A 7,140-nucleotide genomic window follows, 5' to 3' on the forward strand; every position below is an offset into this window, starting at 1 on the left:
TGACATCTGCTAAACTAGTCAGTCTGTTCCTATACAGCCCACTCAGTGCATCCTAAAATATTTTATAAGCCACCAGTGGAACAGAGAATGGTAATGTGGGTCCCTGACCTTTATTTGAGCCACCTTGATGTTCAGTACAGATGGGGAATCACACTTCAGCAGCCAGAATTTCTGGGTCCATTCAGCTTAGGGTTTCTGTGTTACCTCCAAACCCAATAAATTTCACTTAACACCATCTGGCACTTCATATCCTTCACTGTTTTTCATCTGAGAGCACTGGCAAATCTGCCTATGAGGCTTAATCCAAAAGCCTCTGAAAACCAATGGAAAGATGGTTTTGGATCACACCTAAAAGTGCAAGACTTTATTTAGAACCATGCTTTCTACAGCTTTGCTGGAAGATGCTCCTCCTTTGAACAAGCACTCAACCAGCAGTGAACACATTCCAAGAAAACATCTGGACACCGAGGAAAAGGTTGGTCTAATTATGTTTAGAGAAGCTAAGAAATATCACTAGTAAGATATTACCCAAACTCTTACGTGTTAGCTCCATTGCTAATTTTGCTTTGGACAACACCACTGATACCATGAATATCAATGTGTTTCACAGACATAGTCAAGTACTCCTAGGGACTACTCACAGCTAATTTTCAGAGTTATTTGTAGGACCTGCAGTCTCTGTGTCACTGTCTCTCCTGTGCTCTCTGGCTATATCCCAAAACATTTTCCATGCCAGTGCTGACTTCTGCCTGAATTTTGTGTTCTGCAGCCAGAAAAAAAAAAACCAAAATGTGCCCAAGCACCTGAGAGTTTTCTTGTAGGTTTGATCGGAGGTTTGCCTCAACCAGTCACTATTCAAGGAGTCCTTCTCTCTGCTCCTCACCATCCTTCTGGGTTGTGGTTTTATCTCCTGAGCATGACCTCTGCTATGCTTGAGCCCTGGTCCCTGATCCACATCTGCCTGACCTCACTCCCATTCTGTCTAGCCCTTGTCCTGGATCCTCTCCTGTGTTACTGCCTTTCCTAATCCTCAACTTAATCCCAGGCTAAACTTTTATTTTCCTCTTGAAAGAGTTCCTAGATATATTTTGGCCAAATTTCTGGCCTTTCATGTCACTTATCTGGACCACTGCATTCTTCAAATTCACATCCATTGACCACAGTTGTCCTCATTTACTTCTTTTGATCCCTGCCTGACCCTGACCACCCTGCTGAGACCTCTTAACAACCAGGGACCTGGTTAAAGGACATAGTTGACTAGCAATGTCATTGACTGTTCAATAACCAGCATGCTTGGTTATCTTTTCTCCCAGACACAGATGGAGCTGAGAATCTATGAGGCTGATGGTACAGCAGGCTGGAGGAAGGAAGGAGACCTGCTCAAACTTACACCCAAGACAATTCAAGAACAGCAGTGAAGACTCCAGCTGCATGCATAATGATAAATAAAACAGATAAAGGCCATTTTCTAGCTATGAGGTCAATTTTCATAGCATAATATGGGTCTGGATGGCTAAATGCTCCTCACCCCCAGCCAAGGGAAAAAAAAAAAAAAGAGAAAGAAAGGAAAAACCCCATGTTGGCTACATGCAAATTGCCCATTGGGAATCATCCCTAGCCCAGGCTATCCCCAAAGTGTGCCCAGGCATTGTCTGAGAAAGCTTACTTGACCCAGACCAAACCCATCCGATGGAGCGCACTTGTGATTTAACAGTATGGACAACAGCTCTATCCTCTGATGTGGTGTGCACCTCTGGGTGCAGACTGGAGGATGGCCCTGGTTTGGCAGTCTCTTTGCCCTCCTGAGAAAAGCTTCCACGGTGGGGAAGAAAGGCATGGCTGGTGCATTGACACAGTCCTGCTATGAGTGTCTTCACCAGGCTGATGGCACAGGAGCGAATTCAACAACAATAAAAAACCAATCCATCTTCAGTCAGCTGAGACACCATCGAGTGTCTTCACCAGGCTGATGGCACTGGAGCGAATTCAACAACAATAAAAAAACAATCCATCTTCAGTCAGCTGAGACACCATCACTCCTATGACTAGCCAAGGCAGAAAGTGCCAAACCACAGACATGGCAATTGAGAATCAACCTCTTCGCACCATCCCCATGTCACCCAGGTGGATGGATGTGTCCAGTTCCCAGCACTGAACAACTCACATCCAAGATAGCAGGATACCCAAACGCAACCCTGACGGCAAACTCCCACTCCAAGGCAGCTTCATATTTGACAACGGATCAACAAATTTTGGCCAAAGCCCAGTTCTTCAGCAGCCCCAACATTCTGGGCTTTATAGAGAGACTTTGAACTCTGTATCACAAGTTGACTGCTGTACTTCAGCCCATTAGTAATTTCTCTTTCCCTATTTCTTTTTGTTGCACTGTTCACCAGGACCCCGATCACTGTAGAAATAAGAAGTTCACAGACCAAACTGTCAGAAAGTGGATAATGTCCACAGACTATTCATTTGTGTGCTGTGAAACATGTTAGGAGGCCAAGGTGGAGAAATTGTATTGCAGAACTAGCTTGAATCTTGGCAGGGGTCATATTTTATATCATATTAAACCTAGGAAGACATTTACTGACTAGTACTAAACCAAGTCCTGCAGTAAACTGAGGTATAGGTTACCAGTCACATCTTTCATATGTTAAGTAATGGAGCTTTTTCTCTACTTGTAGGATGCTGACAGGCAGTAACACAAAACTGAAGAGTTGCACTGAAAGGAATTTGAAAGGGAAAGTTAGGAGTCAAATGATTTCAGGACTCACAGAGTTTATTTAAACAGTACATTTTCAATGCTAAATGTTAATAGAATGAACAACAGAATAAAGTCTATTAGAAGTAAAATATGGGAATGAAGTTCAAAAAGGGAATATAGAAAAAACATGCACATAGGTAAGCCAATGTCAAAAATTAATATAAATCTATCAAAAAACATTCTGAAGAGCAATTTCCTAATGCTCTGAAAGCTAATAATAAAAACTGCTCCAAACACTTCCAAAGCAAGTAGCTTGCCAGACAGCTGTTCAGACTAATAGAAGATCAATATGTGATAGATGAGCACTCGAGACACATTATCTCATGACAGCAAAGTCAAATAAATACTGAGTATGCGTCGTCCCACACTACAGCCTTTCCTTACCGGGAGCTCGTCTGAAGAGATACCTCAGTAGAAAAGATTTTCAAACAACCTGATAAAGTGAATATGACAAATCTGCAAGAGCAGATGGTATTCACCCAAGAGCTCTATGGAAATCCAAAGATGAAATTGCTGAACGGTTATCTGCAGTGCAGGCCAACCTGCTGTTTTAATCGGCCTATGTCAAAAGGATAAACATGATGTAAAATGAAATACAGTTTCCAGAGGTGGCTCATTGAAGAAATAAATATAGACAAGGGTGATTCTGTATAAGGCAGACTGATAAATATTCTAAAAAATAATATTAGACACATCAGGGAGCAAGGTGTAATGGGGAAGAGTCAAGTATTGCATCTATGGGTGGAGATCATGTCTCACAAATCAAGTTCTTCGAGGGTGTCACTGAGTTTTGGGGGATGGTGATCTGAGTAATACGGTTCACTTGGATTTCCAAATGTGGGAACCTATGACAAAATTAAGCTAATCTTGAACAAGGGAGAAGATCCTCTTGTGGCTCAACAACTGGCTAAAGCTAGGAGACCAAACAAGGAAAAAATGATCAGGTTTCATAACAAAGGGAGCCAATCTGCAGGACTGAATGAGGTTCTATGCTGCTAGGACCTCTGGAGCTCAACACACACATTTATTCTAGAAAAGGCATAAGAAGCGAGAAGCAGGGTGATGACTTTTTCTGACGATATTAAACCATCTAAAATAGTCCAAACTAAAGCTGTGAGCAAAGAAATTCAGAAGGATTTACAATGCTTAGTGACTGCACAATAAAATGGAAGACAACATTCAGAGTAATACAATGAGGAAAAAGCAATCCTAAGGATACTTGCACAATAATGAGCGCTGAGTGAGCTACTACTGTTGGGAGTAAGATCCTGGAGCTACTGTGGATGGTTTTCTAAAAATGAGAACTTAGTGCTCTATGGGGATTAAAAAGGCAAAGAGAAAATGAAAAACTAGTAGGAAAAGACTTCAGAGCAATATAAAGAATTTTTGCATGTAGCTCCAGTGCACCAATCTCATATAGGATAGAGCAGAACTACAAAAGGCAAGAAAGGGCAACAAGACACAAGACACCAGAACAGTTTCCAGGCAAGAAGAGCCAAAATAGGCTAAAACCCTTCATCATGGGAGAAAAGAAGACAGAGGGGATCTGAGAGAGGTCTGTGAAGTCATGAGTTTCATGGGGAAGATGAACACGAAATAATTGTGGACCATTTCTCAGAACATCAAAGGCCAGAGACTAACTAATGAAATGATCAGGCAGCGAGTTCAGAACAGAAAGGAGGACATTTCTCTCACAAATGAGTTATGGGACTCATTGCCATGGACAGAAAAAATTACAAACGAGTACAAATGGGCTTAAAATAGTAATGGTGGCTAGCTCCAGCAGGGCTACTAAACACCATAGTCCAAACTCAACCTTTAGTTCAGCAGTTCCCTTAGCTGTTGACTGCCAGAAGCTGGGATGATGTACCATGGGTAGGACCACTCTGCACTCAGCTTGCTTCTTTCATTTTTTTTAATTTCTTATAGCCTTTCTATTTTACAACTCCGAGACAGTATGACTCTGGACTCCCATGTCCTTATTCACCAACATGCCTCTGAAGTAATATATCCCAATGTGAAGTTCAAACTTAACCAGAAACAAGCTGCTACATGAAGTTTTGTGGAAAAATACCAAGTTGCACTATTGATATACTCTAATAATAAATTCAGTCCTTCTGATGAATGGTTAATAGAAGAAAAGAATAAACTTTAGCAGGTGATAAGACCTCCTTCATGAAGAGGAGCCTCTCTGGGAATCCTCTACCTTCTCAAAACCTTGATTTCTGCACCATTGTGGTGACTGCCCATTGGAGATACAGGTACTTAGCTCATGTAAATGAAGCTCTCAGTGGTAGTACTCTTCCCTTTTCATGATTAAAAGCTCTTTTACACCTGGAGCATCTGACTAGAGAGTTTATAATAAATGTGCCTCTAAATGCACTCTCTTTACTGTAACCACTAGGAGTCATTGGGAGTTCTTGGGACCTTGCAAACCACATTCAACAGCCACCACTAAAAAAATCTGGCAAACAAGTGCTTGCTTTGCCCTCACCCATGAAAGTAAACTTCCATCCAAAATACATAGGTTTGACCTAAAGAAGAGACTGTCCTGTACCTATGTTCCATTTAAGGTCCACTGTCCTTTTTCTAGACCAAAAGAATATTAAGTGAAAGACTTTAGCATCCTCACACCTCATCCTTTTTTTTTCTTTTCTGCCACAGTTTCTCCACAGATATTTTTAATATTCTGGTTTTGCCATGGCATTTGCCACTGTCACTGAAGACAGCTTTATCCAAGGTCATCTCAGCCTCTTGTCCATCTACATTTCAGAGTTGGCCAAGAGCTTCAGTGTGAACCAAGTGGTGCAGGAACGGGGCAGGGTTTGAGGCTGACCAGGAGTATCAGCTGATGGGGGGGACAGCTGTAAAGGGACAAGCTTGCTCTCACTGACCAGAGAGAAGAAGCAATGCTGGAGGGAGATAGGCTGAGAGAGGGGACCTGAAACTCCAAAAAGAAAATCAGCAAAGCCCAAAGGATGCTCAATGCACATGTGGAAACTAAGGCAGAGGGAAGCCTGAGGCTGCTTGCATGAGCCTGTGTATCTCTTGTCTAGATGTAAAAAGTAATTGTTTGAAAAGTCTAGAAAATACTATCCACTTCAGCTCTCACCGCCTTGACTGGCTAAAGGAGGCAGAGTTTGAGCTAATGCTGATACTGGGCATCTTGTTGGTGCTGTAGGGCACAGGGACCACAGTCCCTCACCCACAGTGAGGAGGTGGGTTGGGGCAAGGAAGGACATGATACTGCTGCTTGCCAGGATCCACAGGAGACCAGGAGCACTACGGGGAACAACCCGCAAGAGAAGTTTTGGCAGAGCTGGGACTGCATCTCGTGTCCATCTCCACACACAACCCCTCTCCTGACCACATGAACAACCTCCCAGCCTCAGACAGGTCCTAAACAAACAAATGGGAGGATTTTTACTGGTTTCAATGATGAATGAGGTCAGATCGGGCTGAAGCCAGACCACCTGCTAGTGCAATTGCGCATAAATCAGTGGATTGGCTCACAGATGGAGAAAGAGTTGAGGTTTTTGCAGGTCCTTACCGAGCTATTCAACCTCCCATACATCTCATATCCCTGCAATGCAGGAGCCCGTATCTGCTCTTGCTGAAGTCAATGGAAGAGTTGTCCTTGGCCTTGATGGCTGCAGGGTCACTGTATAAGCTGCTACGTTGTGGCTAAGCCTCCTGGCAGGTTAGTGGAGATACATCTTTCACCTTGCCTTAGCAGGAGGGAGGCATTGATGCGTTGGTCTGAGTAATGTAGTAATTCCAGTGGGGCTAGGCTGAGAACGTCAGACTTTTTTAAAGAAAAATTTTTTTTATAAAATTGAGCCTCTCAATCTGTAGCGGAGTGCATCCAAACCGATCTACAAGACTGCCAAGCACCCAGTGGCTTCCACCAAGATGTACATTGATGTTTCAGAAAGTCAGATACCTGATTGGGATTCAAAGATATCAGGGCCAGAGGGATCCTGTACGAGTATTTAGTCCAGCTTTCCACATAAAATAAATTCATACAATAATTCCTGCATGAAGTCCACAGCTTAAACCGTAACATATTTTTAAAAGATGTCCAGCTTTTATTTATACAATTCAAGCAGTGTAGAATCCATTATTCCTTTAGGTAATATATTGCAAAGCTCGTATGTTCAGCATAACTACATAGCTCTTATCACAAGCCTCATTTGCTCTGCCTCTGGAAATCATTGCACTTCTTTCTGATAGACTAGAAAGCCACTGGGCAGCAGCAATGTCCTACTCATGGAGATATGAATGGGCCACTAGCGTCTCACCCTTTGCTCTTTGCTGAGATACACTGACAAAACATATTTTTCAGACCTTGGATCACTTTTACAGACCCTTTTTAA

The sequence above is a fragment of the Aptenodytes forsteri genome, unplaced genomic scaffold (assembly GCF_000699145.1).
Source record: "Aptenodytes forsteri isolate BGI_AS27 unplaced genomic scaffold, ASM69914v1 Scaffold141, whole genome shotgun sequence".
Classification (NCBI taxonomy): domain Eukaryota; kingdom Metazoa; phylum Chordata; class Aves; order Sphenisciformes; family Spheniscidae; genus Aptenodytes; species Aptenodytes forsteri.